The sequence below is a fragment of the Mauremys mutica genome, unplaced genomic scaffold (genome assembly GCF_020497125.1).
Source record: "Mauremys mutica isolate MM-2020 ecotype Southern unplaced genomic scaffold, ASM2049712v1 Super-Scaffold_100320, whole genome shotgun sequence".
Lineage (NCBI taxonomy): Eukaryota > Metazoa > Chordata > Testudines > Geoemydidae > Mauremys > Mauremys mutica.
This window is the reverse complement of record NW_025423313.1, coordinates 220,461-234,389: the sequence shown is the minus strand read 5'-3', so window position 1 is coordinate 234,389 and position 13,929 is coordinate 220,461. Positions and strand designations below refer to the sequence as shown.

The 13,929-nt window shown below is 51.4% G+C and overlaps 4 non-coding genes across 4 annotated transcripts; 2 read left to right on the top strand and 2 right to left on the bottom strand.

Moving 5' to 3' along the window:
* Positions 1-244: 244 nt before the first annotated feature.
* TRNAK-UUU lies at positions 245-317 on the bottom strand. Its single transcript has one exon. It is a non-coding gene; the product is annotated as a tRNA-Lys (tRNA).
* A 1,238-nt stretch (positions 318-1,555) lies between these two features.
* On the bottom strand, positions 1,556-1,628 carry TRNAM-CAU. The gene has a single exon. It is a non-coding gene; the product is annotated as a tRNA-Met (tRNA).
* A 6,443-nt stretch (positions 1,629-8,071) lies between these two features.
* On the top strand, positions 8,072-8,144 carry TRNAK-UUU. The gene has a single exon. It is a non-coding gene; the product is annotated as a tRNA-Lys (tRNA).
* A 4,545-nt stretch (positions 8,145-12,689) lies between these two features.
* On the top strand, positions 12,690-12,763 carry TRNAM-CAU. The gene has a single exon. It is a non-coding gene; the product is annotated as a tRNA-Met (tRNA).
* Positions 12,764-13,929: the final 1,166 nt, after the last annotated feature.

The following is a 13,929-nucleotide window of genomic DNA, read 5'->3' as shown; positions in this document are numbered from 1 at the left end:
TGGATGACCCTGTGGGGGCAGCCCTGCCTTTGCTCACCAAGTTGTCATGCAGCAGTTTGCTGCAGCTCCCAGAGGCCTTTCTTAATCCAGCCTGAGAGGCCAGTGGGCATGTGAGGAAGTTGCCCCTTCAGTCCCAGGCAGTACATGGCCCTTCCTAGTGAAATGCCAAGTCCTGGGGGAAAAAAGCTCAAATAACCCCAGAGAGAGATGCCTTCTTCCATTTTGAGGGGAATGGTTCCTGCTTCACCTGACCAGAGACTTGAACCCTGGACCCTCAGATTAAAAGTCTGATGCTCTACCAACTGAGCTAGCCAGGCTCACATATAAAAAAAGCAAATTTCATGCAGAAGAGAAACTCGTCATGAAAATGAGGGCAGGAAACAATACAGAAAACCTGCTACTCGTGCTCTCTTAGCAGTCCTAGCCCCAGCCTGCTCCTCCATCCAGCGCCCTGAGGCCGTATTCTTTTTTTCGTTAAATATCAAATCCAGGAGAAAACACAGTTATACAAAGCAAAACGAAATCACAAACAGAAATGTCATTGGAAATACAGAAATAAAAAAGGAAAATGCAATCCCCATCACTTTATTGTTTCTAGGCCATTCCTGTATCGAGAGCACCCGCGAAGGTCCCTGTGTGCTTATGAGAAACCTGGAGGAACTCATACCACAGCCTGAACATGAAACTCAACTGCTCCCGGGTGCCGCAGTAAAACCCTTTCCCTGCTATGACGTTGCACTCCATGTGATTTTATGAAAAGATGCTAATAAGTGTGAATATAACGTAACTGGAACATGCTTCATGCAAAAGGTCTCTTGTAAGGTATCATTACACAGCTTATAATCTACTGTGTGTGTTCATCCTATTTGTATGAACCGATCATTCCTGTATCTGAAACTAGAAATATGAACTATAACTCTGATGTCCTGTTGTAATGATGCAAAGTGTTGGGCATTAATAGTGGTTTGGACTCTTGATGGCTCCCATTAACCAGGACAATTGACTGGAGATGGCTCTGTCCTGCACCATCCGTGAGTCAGGCCAGGAAGAATGAAAGCTTGGGGGTCTCACGGGACATGTGACCATGTCACCTGGTACAGGAATCCATCTTAAACCTGGGGCTCTTCCCCAGGAGAGAGACAAAAGATTCCTGCCTTGTACCAAAGCTATATAAGGGGGTGGAACAGAAGAAAGGTGGCTGCAGTCATGAGAAATCCCCTAGCTACCACCTGAGCTGGAACAAGGACTGTACCAGGCGAAAAGATTGGGTCCAGGCAAGAAATAAGTCTAGTCTGCGAAAGAAGCTTATTGGAAGATCTCTGAGGGTGAGATTTGATCTGTATTGAGTTTCATACTGTATTAGGCTTGGACTTGCATGTTTTTGTTTTATTTTGCTCTATGAAGAATACAAACTCCAGAGAGAAGGAAAAGTTAATGCCATAGAGAAGTCTCTCTGTGTGTGTTAGATGGGTGGGAGGGTGTCTAGAAACCACTCTCCTCTAGTTTCTTTTCTCTGATTTCATGTAGAAAATCTGAAGCAGGAAGCAGAAGCCATTGCCTTCTCTGAGGCTTGAACTCAGGACTTTCAGATTATGAGACTGATACGCTGCCAGCTGTGCTAAGAAGGTTTTGAAAAGCTTTAGGCTCAGTGTATATAGGACCCTTCTACAGCAGTGACTGGGGCAGGGAAGGAGCCAGGGGTTTGCTGGAAGAAGCAGGGAGCTCTGCTGCCCACAGACCTGTCCAGGCAGCTTTCTCAGCAGCAAAGAAATCAATTCACGCTGCCAGTGAACAATCTACTGGAACTAATGGCCGCACAGGGGGGATGTTTCCAAGCTGTGCACCTACCTCTTCATGTTAGAACTTACTCTCTTTTTTCTAGCATGGCACTTTCCATGGAAATTAGGCAAAGCAAACTACACAGGTAAGAGAAACAAGTTGGGGAAGGTACATGGGGAACAGAATCTAGTGCTCCACATAAGGCTTCAATTTATAATCCCAACACCTTGCCCTGCTGTACTAACCAGTTGCACCACTGCAGATGCTTTTTAGATGCATTCGGGAAGCAGGTAGTTCCCAGTCTCTGTGGTTCACACCTTTGCCTGGCAATCGTAAGGCTGATGCATCAAACCTAACTCAAGATGCAGCTTTTCAGCCATGAGACTCCAGGACATTTTAACAGGAAGAAAATCTCCTCCTTTCTGGTCTAGCCCCATTTGACTCCTGCCCGTCTTCTCCCCTCGTCCCCCAGTCTCTTTCCTTCCCCATTGGGGCCGTGCAGAGAGGAGCCCCAGTCAGTCTCTGTCACCGAGAGTCTGTATCCCATAAAGGGAGGGAGGGAGGGAGGGGTCGCTCCAAAACACTGATAATGGGGAGGGGAGGGGTGTCTGTGATTAGGGGGAGAAAGGATGGAGAACTAACAGTGGGGTCCAGAGAGATTCCCCCAGATTGGGGAGATCCCCTGTTAACCCCCATCAGCCAGCTGTGGGAAGAACAACTTGGGGTTGCATGGGGAAGCCACCTTTAAAAACACAAGTGTAACATGCTAGTTACATTTTAATAAGACCAAAGCCTCAAACCCAGGGTCATAATCACTGGAATGGCTTTGCCTTGATATTTTACCAGCTGCAGACACAAAGCGAGTCAAATTACAGTTTCCGTTTGGAGTCAGTGCACACACAAGAATCTGGAGGCTTTTAATTCCTTAGGTTCTGCCGCCATTTCATTTTTGTCCTGTTCCAAGATTTATCCTTGTGCAAAGCAATGTTACGCCCTTGGGAGTGTCCCCCTCCCTGGTCCTGCCTGCCGCCCCTGGGCAATTTAAAAGGGCCTGGGGACCCCTGCCACCACCGCCAGCAGCACAAGGGGACTAAGGCACTTTCCTGCCCGCCCTCGCTCTGTGTGGCACGCCACTCCCGGAGACGGCTGGCACGTCCCTGCGGCCCTGTGGTGGGAGGGGTCTCTACGCGCTGCTCCCTCCTCGAGTGCCAACTGTGGCAATGGGAGCTGCAGGGGTGGAGTCTGCGGGCAGCGGTGCGCAGAGACACCCCCAGCCCTCCCGCTTACGGGCTGCTGCCGTGGTGGGGTGGGGTGTGGGTTGCTTTTGGGAGATGCCCGAGGTAAATGCTGCACCCCTCACCATCTCCTGCACCCCCAACCCCCTGCCCCAACCCAGACCCCACACCAAAACTCCTTCCAAGACCCTGCTCCCCACACACCCTCCTGCACCCCAACCCCCTGACTGAGCCCAGACCCTGCACCCAAACTCTCTCCCAGAGCCCAGCCCCTCTCCCTCCCTCACCCAAACTCCCCCCCCCCAGAGCCTTAGGCAGGTGTGTGTGGGGTGTGGGGCAGGACTTGGTCCCATTCTGAGCATCACCAAAAATTATACAAACCTGCCTCCCATGTCCAGTCCAACCTTCTGCTGATGCACCCCAGCCCACACCCGTGCAGGGTTTGAAGCTTCCATTACTTACATTCCAGGACATTGAGGGATTTCAGCTCCCCTTTGCCCACAGGGAGCTTTCACCCCACTCCCAGCCAGGTTCTTGTCCATGGGATCACTGTAGGGGGGCTGGGTCCCTCTGTGTCTTTTCTCTCTCTACGACAGGCCAGGGTGCAATAACTGGGGCATCGGAGCACCCAGGACCTTCTGTGGGGCTGCCATTCCCCTTCCCCTTCTGTGGTCTCATCAGTCATTGACTCCAGCCTTTTTTCTATCCATCGTCAGCACCATCCGAAGCCAGCTGCACTCGCCTCAAAAAGACAGAGAGTCCTGTGGCACCTTACAGAGTAACAGATGTATTGGAGCATGAGCTTTCATGGGTGAATACCCACTTCATCAGACGCATGTGGCAGAAATTTGCAGGGGCAGGTATAAATATGCAGGCAAGAATCAGTCTAGAGATAACGAGGTTAGTTCAATCAGGGAGGATAAGGCCCTCTTCTAGCAGTTGAGGTGTGAGCATCAAGGGAGGAGAAATTGCTTTTGTAGTTGGCTAGCCGAGAGTCAGGGCCAAGTATCCCTAGGCCACCCCGACAGGTGTTTGAAGAACAGGGAAACAAAGGGCACCACAAACTTATGTTTTTTGGATGAGCCAAGAAAAGGGAGTAGCATTGTTCCCCTCGGGTAGCACCTGTTCAATTCCAGGTCAGAAAACAAAACTCTTCTGCAAGAATATCCAAAAAATATTGTGTTTCACTTCACTTCATAAGTACAGTTGTGTGGCAATTAAATGATGACTCTAAAGTTTCATAAAAGCAAAGAACATTAAACAAAATAGTGTGGGAAATACGGATGTATCTGAGGAAAGGGCTTGGAATGAAGGAAGACAAAAATTGATCGGTCGAGAGAACAGGCCCTGTTTCCCCCTGGTTTGGAGCTTCTCTCACAACTACTGGAATAGCAAAGCTAAGCAAATGGGGTTCTATTGTTGCACAGGAGATTGAAGTGAGGCCATTTTCTCCAGATGGTCATGTCAGGAGTGGGATTTGAAACTACGTCTCTATGCAGAGACCAGAACACCCAAGAGATAGGGAAAAAAGAGTCTTAAAACCTGGCACTTTAGACCAGTCCACCATCCTACTGCTACAAAAAACATGACTTATCAACCCTAGTTTTCATTAATAGTTGATGAACTCTTTAGGGAGGTTGAGATGGCACATCTCTTTCAACTCCTGGAGACCTTCTACAGCACAGCTGATTTTTAGACACACTCACCCGGACCTAAAGTTACACGTTTCCTGGAGCTCCATGAGTTCTGTGGTGTTGGAATCTCCCTGCTCGCATTTTAAGTGAACAAAAGATGGGTGCTGGCATTCTGAGACAGTAACGGTGAACCTCAAAATCCTGCCCTGTGGGCCAGACAGTTAAGCAACCAGCACCCACAACCTCTACCATGATAGCATCCTGTCTGGGAACAACTCACCAACAACTGGGGTGTGAAATCCTCATTTCTTTGTTGTTCTATCACTGTAGTCCCCACTTTCCTATTGCTTGTCTGTATAATCTCTGTCTGGTGCTGTGATTCTTTCTGTCTGCTGTATAATTAATTTGTTGAGTGTAAACCAATTAAGGTGGTAGGGTATAATTGGTGAGATAATCATTTTATAATATGTTAGGATTGGTAAGTTACATTTCAGTAAAATGATTGGTTAGGGTATAGCTAAGCAGAACTCCACTTTTACTATATAGTCTGCAGTCAATCAGGAAGTAAGGGGGGGAATGGGGGTAGAGGAATTAGAATTATGTTTTGCTAAGGGGGGGAATAGGAACAGCGAAGGGGAACAGGGACACAGGCAAGGCTCTGTGGTGTCAGAGCTTGGAAGGGGGATACTGAGGAAGGAAATTGGAATCATTGCTTGCTGGAAGTTTACCCCAATAAACACTGAATTGTTTGCACCTTTGAGCTTCGTGCATTGCTGCTCTCTGGTCACGCGAGAAGGACCAGGAAATGGGAGGGTGATGGGATAAACCCTCTAACAAGTATGTCTTTCAGGGTGTGAAAAACCCCAGAACCAGTATAATTAAGCTGACCTAAGCCATGGTTAGATAGTGCTAAATGAAAGGAAAGATTGGTCTGTGAATGTAGCTATTACAGGAATGGAAAACCCCTCCCCTCACTGTAGCAACTGTCTTCTCCACAGTGCTAGAGCAGCATTTTAAGTGTAGACAGCCTCAGAGCAAGACCAGATTTGGCTCTGTGGATGCTCAGGCACTAAGACAACAGTAATTACAATATACTAATGCATCTGTAGCTGGCAGGATTTGAACCTGTGTGGAGAGACCCCAGTCAATTTCTAGTCCATTGCATTAATTGGGGGTAGTTGATTATTTTATCAAGAGCCAAATTTCTTGGTCAATGTCTAGACACCAGAGAAAATAATAATAAGTATATAGAAAGATTTTGCAGTCACTATGGGCATAACCATGACGATTGTTCTGTGTTTCACTCTATATATTAGGCACCACTGCCTTTCCCTTTAGTCTTGTAGTTTACCAAGGGTAAAACTAAATATCTCTTCAGATACCAGGGAGTATTTATGTTCATTCCTGCTAGCTACACAGGGGTTTGATGTAGCTGCTTTCAATCCTCCAGCTCTGCCGGGACAAGTAACATTTCAGGCTGTCACTGAACTGAAGAGGGGAGATCATTTTTTGATAGATTATGCCGCCTCTTAAAAGTTTTTGTCTGGCTGGCAGCCCTGGTTCCCAAGTCTCTCCTGAGGGAAGAAGGTTTCTGTGCAAAATACTAAAAGTTTTAACAGAGAGGAGGGAAAGGCGATGGCCACATGATGGGGCCAGTATGTACCACAACATGGCTCTTTTATGTGGGATGACTCTCAACACTGACTGATCTCCACTCCCTTGGATTTGAAGAGATGTTTAGTTTTGCACTTGGGAACCTGTAAGGCTGAAGCAATTTTATGGATGGTGACACTACGATTGAAGGGTTATTTAATGTTGTAAAAATTGTTAAAAACACTTAGCTTCAACTGGAACTGCCTGTTATTAAAGGCTGGTTTCCCCACGTCAGTTCCATAAGCTCTGCTAGAAACACCCTGGGTTCTCTCCTGCCTCGGTGGGAACTGGAGGGAATCGTCCCCTGCTGCCCTTGGCTCCAAGTTGGTTTTTCTGGGGAGGGGACGTGGAATTGATTTGTTTGCTGTTGAGAAGGGAGCCAGGCCAGTTCTCAGGGAATGAGAACTCCCAGCATCTTCCCAGCTCAAAGCTGCCCTGTCCCAGCCTCTGTTCCCCTGGGTGCCCTGTGTGTTTGACTCTAGAGCAGGCCGGGAGCAGCAGCTGAGGCAGAGGACAGCCTGGGCCGGGCAGATGCTAGGAGCAGAGCACCAGAGGCCTCTACTGGCTCCCTCCTCAGCAGGAAACAATCAGTCCCCACCCGCACCCCGGGACAGCAGCCTGGAGGCAAGGGCAGTGCCCAGGTGGGGTTTCTCTTTTTCCTCTTCCTGGGGTGAGCAGGGACCTGGGAGTGTTTCTAGCAGAGCAGTTGGAACTGAATTGGAAACCAGCTTTTAATAACAGGCAGCTCAAGTTCAGACTAATTTATTTACAATTTTCTTTATAATGTAAAATAATTCAAAAGTAAACGGGCAGGAATGATTGGAACTCTTTTCTCCCAGGCATAGAAAGAAACGGCTTTTTGGCTTTTCATGATACGGGAGTCAGGTTCGTTCACTGTTCAGAAGCAACATGCTCAGAAGACTGTTGTGTTTCATTTCTCAGGTTCTGCTGCCATCGTGTGGCCATTTCCTTCCCCTCCTTTCTGTCCAAAGCGCAGAGCCCAGTTCCTCCAGGGAGAGAAGGACATCTTTCTTCTTTCCTTCCTCAATAGCCCCCTTCCCTGGAGAGCCCTTTGCTGGGATCTGGGTGGGGAACAGCCGTTTCTGAGGATTAATTTCACACCATATTTGGTGTTGATATATAGATTTTACAGCCAGACTAGATCACTAGGTACCTCTGCTCTGACCTGATTCAGAACAGAGTCCAGACAATTTTACCCAGTGACTCCTATACCCACCCAAGATCTTTTGGCTGAACGAGGAGGGTTCATTCAGAAAGTCATCGTGTTTGGATGTAAAGGTGTGAAATGATGGGGAAATTGGACCCTCTTTCAAGTTTAAATGTTGTAACTTCTACATCTAGACCGGGGAGGCCAACCTGAGCCTGAGAAAAGGAGCCAGAAAATGTGCACCTTTGTATGCAACTACTGAGTCAATTGTGAACCCTCCCATCATTATCATTATCCCTTTGAAATGATGATGGTGATGGACACTTGGCTCTATATCCCAGTGTGCCCTGGACGTCTACAGGTTGCATTAGCCAATCCAACCATTAGGCACTTGCAGATGGGCACCTCTCTACTGTGCCTGAGTCTTGTACAGCTATGAAAGGCTGGTAGATGCCGATATTTTCCCGTCTTTTTAACCAGCACTAATACCTGGCCAGGCCAGGGCTGGGAAGAGAGAGAGAGCAGCAGGTTTCCCCTATTGTCTGTCTTGCTTTTTCTTGACTAGCTTCACCTCTGCACCAACTTGCATTTTTACTGTGTGAGCCTGGCTAGTTCAGTTGGCAGAGCGTCAGACTTTTAATCTGAGGGTCCAGGGTTCAAGTCCCTGGTCAGGTGATAAATTTCTCACTGTGATTGTAAGAATCTGGTTTTTTGGAGTCTTCTTTGGTGTTACTCTTTCTCTTCAGGATTTTGCCTTTCCTAAGAAGGGCCTTTGTGTGGGGGGGATTGAAGGAGCAACTCCTTGACATACCCTCTGTCCTTGCAGTCTGGAGGAATGAAGTCCTCTGGGCCAGGGCCGGCTCTAGGCACCAGCCCTCCAAGCATGTGCTTGGGGCGGCACTTTCTAAGGAGTGGCACTTCGCCCGCTCCTTTTTTTATTTTTATTTTTATTTTTTTGCGTGGAGCCTCATTGCCGGGAGCCGGCCCTGGCACAGCCATTCGCCCCAGCCGGGATCCACGCCCACTGCCCAGCCCGGCGGGCGCCCTGGAGAGCCCACTAGGAAACGCGGCGCCGCCGGGAGTGGCAGCGGCAGCAGGACCCCTCCTCCCTCTGTCCCCGGCTCCTCACACGCTCCAAGAGCTCCTCACACAGCCAAGCCCGGGCTGCAGCGGCGGCGAGAGGGGCTCCCAGAGTGTGTGAGGAGCCAGGGAGGGAGGCGGGGTGTCCTGGAGCCCAGCCTGGACTGCGGCGGCAGCGAGAGGGGCTCCCAGAGTCAGGGACGCCCTAGTGGGGGCGGGGCAAGTGGGGCAATTTTCCCCAGGCTCCGGGGCCCGCAGGGTATGTCGGAGGCTCCCCCAGCCTCCGGTGTCTCAGCTGGTAAGGGGGCGGGACTGCGAGCTGCAGCCGAGCGGCGGGAACTCAGGCCCCGCTGGAGACACCAGGCCGCTGCAGCGCTGTCAGGGAGAGGGGGTAAGTGGCATGGTAAGGGGCTGGGCTGGAGCCAGGAACCTCGCAACCCCATCCCCCCCCCAGCCCTGACCCTCAGCTCTGAGCCCAGCCCCTCAGAGCTGGGTACTCCCCCAAACCCATCCTCCCCACCCAGCCCTGACCCCCAGCTCCAAGCCCAGCCCCTCTGACCTGGGCACCCCCCCAACCCCATCCCCCACAGCCCCGACCTCCAGCTCTGAGCTCAGCCCCTCTGAGCTGGGCACCCCTGACCCTATCCCCCACAGCCCTGACCCCCAGCTGTGAGTCCATCCCCTCTGAGATGGGCACCCCCCCAAACCCATCCTCCCCACCCAGCCCTGACCGCCAGCTCCGAGCCCATCCCCTCTGAGCCGGGCACCCCCCCGACCCCATCCCCCACAGCCCCGACCCCCAGCTCCGAGCCCAGCCCCTCTGAGCTGGGCACCCCCGACCCCCCCCCCCCAGCCCTGACCCTCATCTCCAAGCCCAGCCCTCTGAGCCGGACACCCCCCTGACCCCATCTCCCCACAGTCCTGAGCCCAGCCCCTCTGAGCCGGGCACCCCCCAACCCAGAGCCCAGCTCCCCACCCAGCCCTGGGCAACAGCAGCACCACCTCCAGGCAGTGACAGCCCATTGGCACCAACCATCACCATCACCCAGCAACAGCCTATTATGTAATTTCAAATGTAGACAGACCAGTAAAGCATTTAATGTTTTTAAATCATGTATTTGGTGTATTTTCAAATTATTACAAATTAATTGTTGAATGTATTTCACTAGTTATTTTTTACATTTCCAAATACATGTTACTATAGTATTGCAACTTTTTTTTTATGGAAGGGGCCCCCGAAATTGCTTTGCCCCAGGCCCCTGAATCCTCTGGGCAGCCCTGCCCAGTGCGTGTGAGGAGCTGGGGAGAGAGGGAAGCGGGCTCCCCTGGAGCCGAGCCCGGGCTGCGGTGAGAGGGGCTCCCAGAGTGTGTGAGGAGCTGGGGAGAGAGGGAAGCGGGCTCCCCTGGAGCCGAGCCCGGGCTGTGGTGAAAGGGGCTCCCAGTGCGTGTGAGGAGCCGGGGAGGGAGGGAAACGGGGTCCCCTGGAGCTGAGCCTGGGCTGCGATGGCGGCGAGAGGGGCTCCAGGAGTGTGTGAGGAGGTGAGCGGCCGACTGGGCTCGTCAGTGCTGAGCAGGTAGCCCTGCAGCCGGAGATCCTCGCCTTCCCGCCCGCCGGGGCTGGGCCAGGGCACCGTGAGGCTGAAGAGCAGCAGGTCCAGGGGGCTCTCCAGGTCCTCGGCCACCAGCATGTCGGGGGTGAGGGCGGTGAGCGCGAACTGATCCACCTTGGCCACCAGCAGTGCTGCGAAGCCCAGGGAGGGGGCTGTGTTCTCCGCACCGCCCTGCAGCCGCACTGCCACCTGGAAGTACTCCCGCTCCGTGCCGCCCAGCAGCTCCACCCGCATGGGGACAGAGTCGCAGCTGGGCCAGGGCTCGGCTGCAGTGTGCTGGTAGCGGATCCCACGTTTGGGGGGGAGACCAGTGCTGGGGCAACAGGGGGTGTGAGTGAGGGGGCACTGGTGGGCAGCAGGGGGAGCGCATGTCTGGGGGCGGGCAGCCAAAAGAAATTTTTGCTTGGGGCGGCAAAAAACCTAGAGCCGGCCCTGCTCTGGGCATAGAGCATGTTCCTTTCCTGCGCACGCACGCACGCACACACCCACCCCTAAGGAATTAGAATCACCTGCTGCCTTCCCCTGTCCTGCTGGATCCCCAAATGAAGATGCTCTTCAGCCTAAACCCATGTCCCCTCTTTTCCCAGTGCCCCTCAATCCCAACCCTCAGTCCCTCCTGTGCTCACTGCTCCTCACTCCCAACCAGAGCCTGCTCCTCTTCACCCTTCTCCTCTGTCCTAACCCACAGGCCCCTCCTATTCCCAGTGCCCCTCAGTCCCAACCCACAACCCCCTCCTATTCCCAGTGCCCCTCAATCCCAACCGACAGGCCCCCTGCCTCACACTGCTCCTCAATCCCAACCCACGGCTCCCTCCTTCCCTTCAGCAGCAGGTGCTTCAGACCCCCTTAGGAAGATTTTCTTGCAAGGTTTCGTGTATGAGTCTGCATGTGGATTTTACAGTATGTTGGAAATAGGTTGGGTTGCTTGCCGAAATGATCACTTGTGGCTGGTGTTGGATTCCCAGTCTCCTTGTTATTGGGGCAGGAGAAATAAAGGGTTGTTATCCTTGTTGTGTGAATCAAGGACTCAACCCTGGGTGTAAACTAAATGAGCTGCCCACAGATTCTGGCAGCCACAATGAACATTTGGTGCGAGAGCCCAGCCCTGTCCCTGTCCCAGAGGGAGGGGGTCATCCATGAGGGGCTTGGACCACTGACCTATCAGCTCTTAACTCCCAAACTTTCAGTAACTCTGTTATCAGTGCCAGTGAGTGTAATTTAAACCATAAGAAAAACCACACTGGGCTAGACGAAAGGTCCATCTAGCTCTGTATTTTGTCTTCTGACAGTAGCCAATACCAGGTGCTCTAAAAGATAATCAACAAGGCACCCCTGGGAGTTGAACCCAGCATCTCCTGTTTACAAAACAGGTACTTTAACCAGCTAAGCCATGGTGCCTGCCTACAACTAAGGTACAGTGTTTGCTCACACCTGACTCCCTGCATCTCCACCTAGGCCTGACAAGCTTTGCTTGTGTTTGGATTCTGCAAAGCAGAGGAGCAGGTGACATTTTCCTTGCAAGCTGACTGTGTGTGTGAATCTTCGGCCAGGTCTGCACTACAAAGTTATTTCAGTAGAATTATATTGCTCAGGTGTGTGAAAAACACACAACGCTCCCTTGGTCGGCAGCTTGTGGCTGGTGCACACACTGCAATGCCACGTCTGGTGACAAAACTGCCCTGTTTTGGTGACAAAATAAAACCATTTCGATGAGAAGCCTAGAGCTTTTTCCAGCAAACTTGAAGTGGCAGAGTGTCACTATTGTGTCATACAGGAGGCCTCTGATATGCAGGGGGTCAGATTAGATGCTCTAATGGTCTCTTCTGGCCATAAAGTCGACTAATTTCTGAAAAACTGAGTGTAGCATTGGGAGCAGCGTCTGATGTTTTCCTGTCTAGCCGGCTTGCTGCCTAGAACGAATGCTCCTTGAGTGGGGTGATCCCCAGGGAGTAGCTCAAACCTCCAAAGTGCCTGGCCAGGGGCAGGACATTAGCACAGCAAGGGAGGGGTGTGGCAGTGACATCACAAAGGCCTTTTGCAGGACCTCAGACTATTGGTCAAAGGTGGTGGGAAGGTGGTGACCTCACAGAGAGGTGGTGACATCAGGCAGGACAGGGGCGAGAGGCCAGGGAAACCTCAGAGATCCCTGTGGCTTTGCTTCAGCAAGTCTCCTTCTCCAGGTCTCTCTTTGAGGACTGAGAGAGTATTCGGGTTCATGCACCAAGAAGAACCTCTTTCGAGTTTCTCCTTCCCTTTTAGTGATTTTACTAGAAAACAGCCATCCCTGTTTAGAAAGTAAGAGCCTCCTCGAGGGAGCGTTGTGTGTTTTTCACACACCTGAGCAATATAATTCTGCTGAAACAACTTTGTAGTGCAGACCTTGCCAAAGATTCACTCACACACAACTTGTAAGGGAAACGTCACCTGCTCCTCTGCTTTGCAGAATCCAAACACAAGCAAAGCTTATCAGGCCCCGGTGGCACTGGCAGGAAGTCAGGTGTGGGCAGACAGTGTGTTTTAGTTACCCACAGGCACCATGGCTTAGCTGGCTAAAGCCTCTGTTTCATAAACAGGAGATCCTGGATTCAAGTCCCAGTGGTGCCTTGTTGACTGGTTGTTGGGGCACCTGGTACTGGCTACTGTCAGAAGACAAGTTTCAGAGCTAGATGGGCCTTTGGTCTGACCCTGTGTGGTTTTCCTTATGGTTTAAATTACATTCACGGACACTGATAATAGAGTTACTGAACGTTTGGGAGTTAAGAGCTGATAGGTCAGTGGTCCAGTCCCCACACAGATGACCCCTGTCTCCCTCTGGGACAGGGGCAGGTCTGAGCTCTCACCCTAATGGTCATTGTGGCTGCCAGAATCTGTGAGCAGCTCGTTTAGTTTACAGCAAAGGTTGAGTCCTGCTTTGTGCACCGTGTGTGAGAATGAAAATCCTAAACTGCCCTTTGAAATAACGAAAGCAGCAGGACGTGTTATTGTCCCTGCCCCAAAGCAGACAGACCAATGGAGAAATGCCGTTGAGTCCAAGGTGATACTCCACTGCCATTTCACCTTTTTTGCTTGCTAAACTCCTTCTTATCTGCCCGGCCCAGGCTGTCCTCTGCCTCAGCTGCTGCTCCCGGCCTGCTCTAGAGTCAAACACGCAGGGCCCCCAGGGGAACAGAGGCTGGGACAGGGCAGCAGCCTGGGTTGGGCTGGGAAGATGCTGGGAGTTCTCGTTCCCTGAGAACTGGCCTGGCTCCCTTCTCAACAGCAAACAAACCAATTCCACGTCCCCTCCCCAGAAAAACCAGCCTGGAGCCAAGGGCAGCAGGGGACGATTCCCTGCAGTTCCCACCGAGGCAGGAGAGAAGCTAGGGCATTTCTAGCAGAGCTTATGGAACTGACGTGGGGAAATCAGCCTTTACTAACAGGCAGTTCCAGTTTAAGCTAATTGTTTTTAACAATTTTTACAACATTAAATAACCCTTCAATCATAGTGTCACCATCCATAAAATTGCTTCAGCCTTATAGGTTCCCAAGTGCACAACTAAACATCTCTTCAAATCCAAGGGAGTGGAGATCAGTCAGTGTTCAGAGTCATCCCACATAGAAGAACCATGTTGTGGTACATACTGGCCCCATCATGTGTCCATCACCTTTCCCTCCTCTCTGTTAAAAGTTTTAGTATTTTGCACAGAAACTTTCTTCCCTCAGGAGAGACCTGGGCACCAGGGCTGCCAGCCGGACAAACACCTTTAAGAGGAGGCGTAACCTGTCAAAAA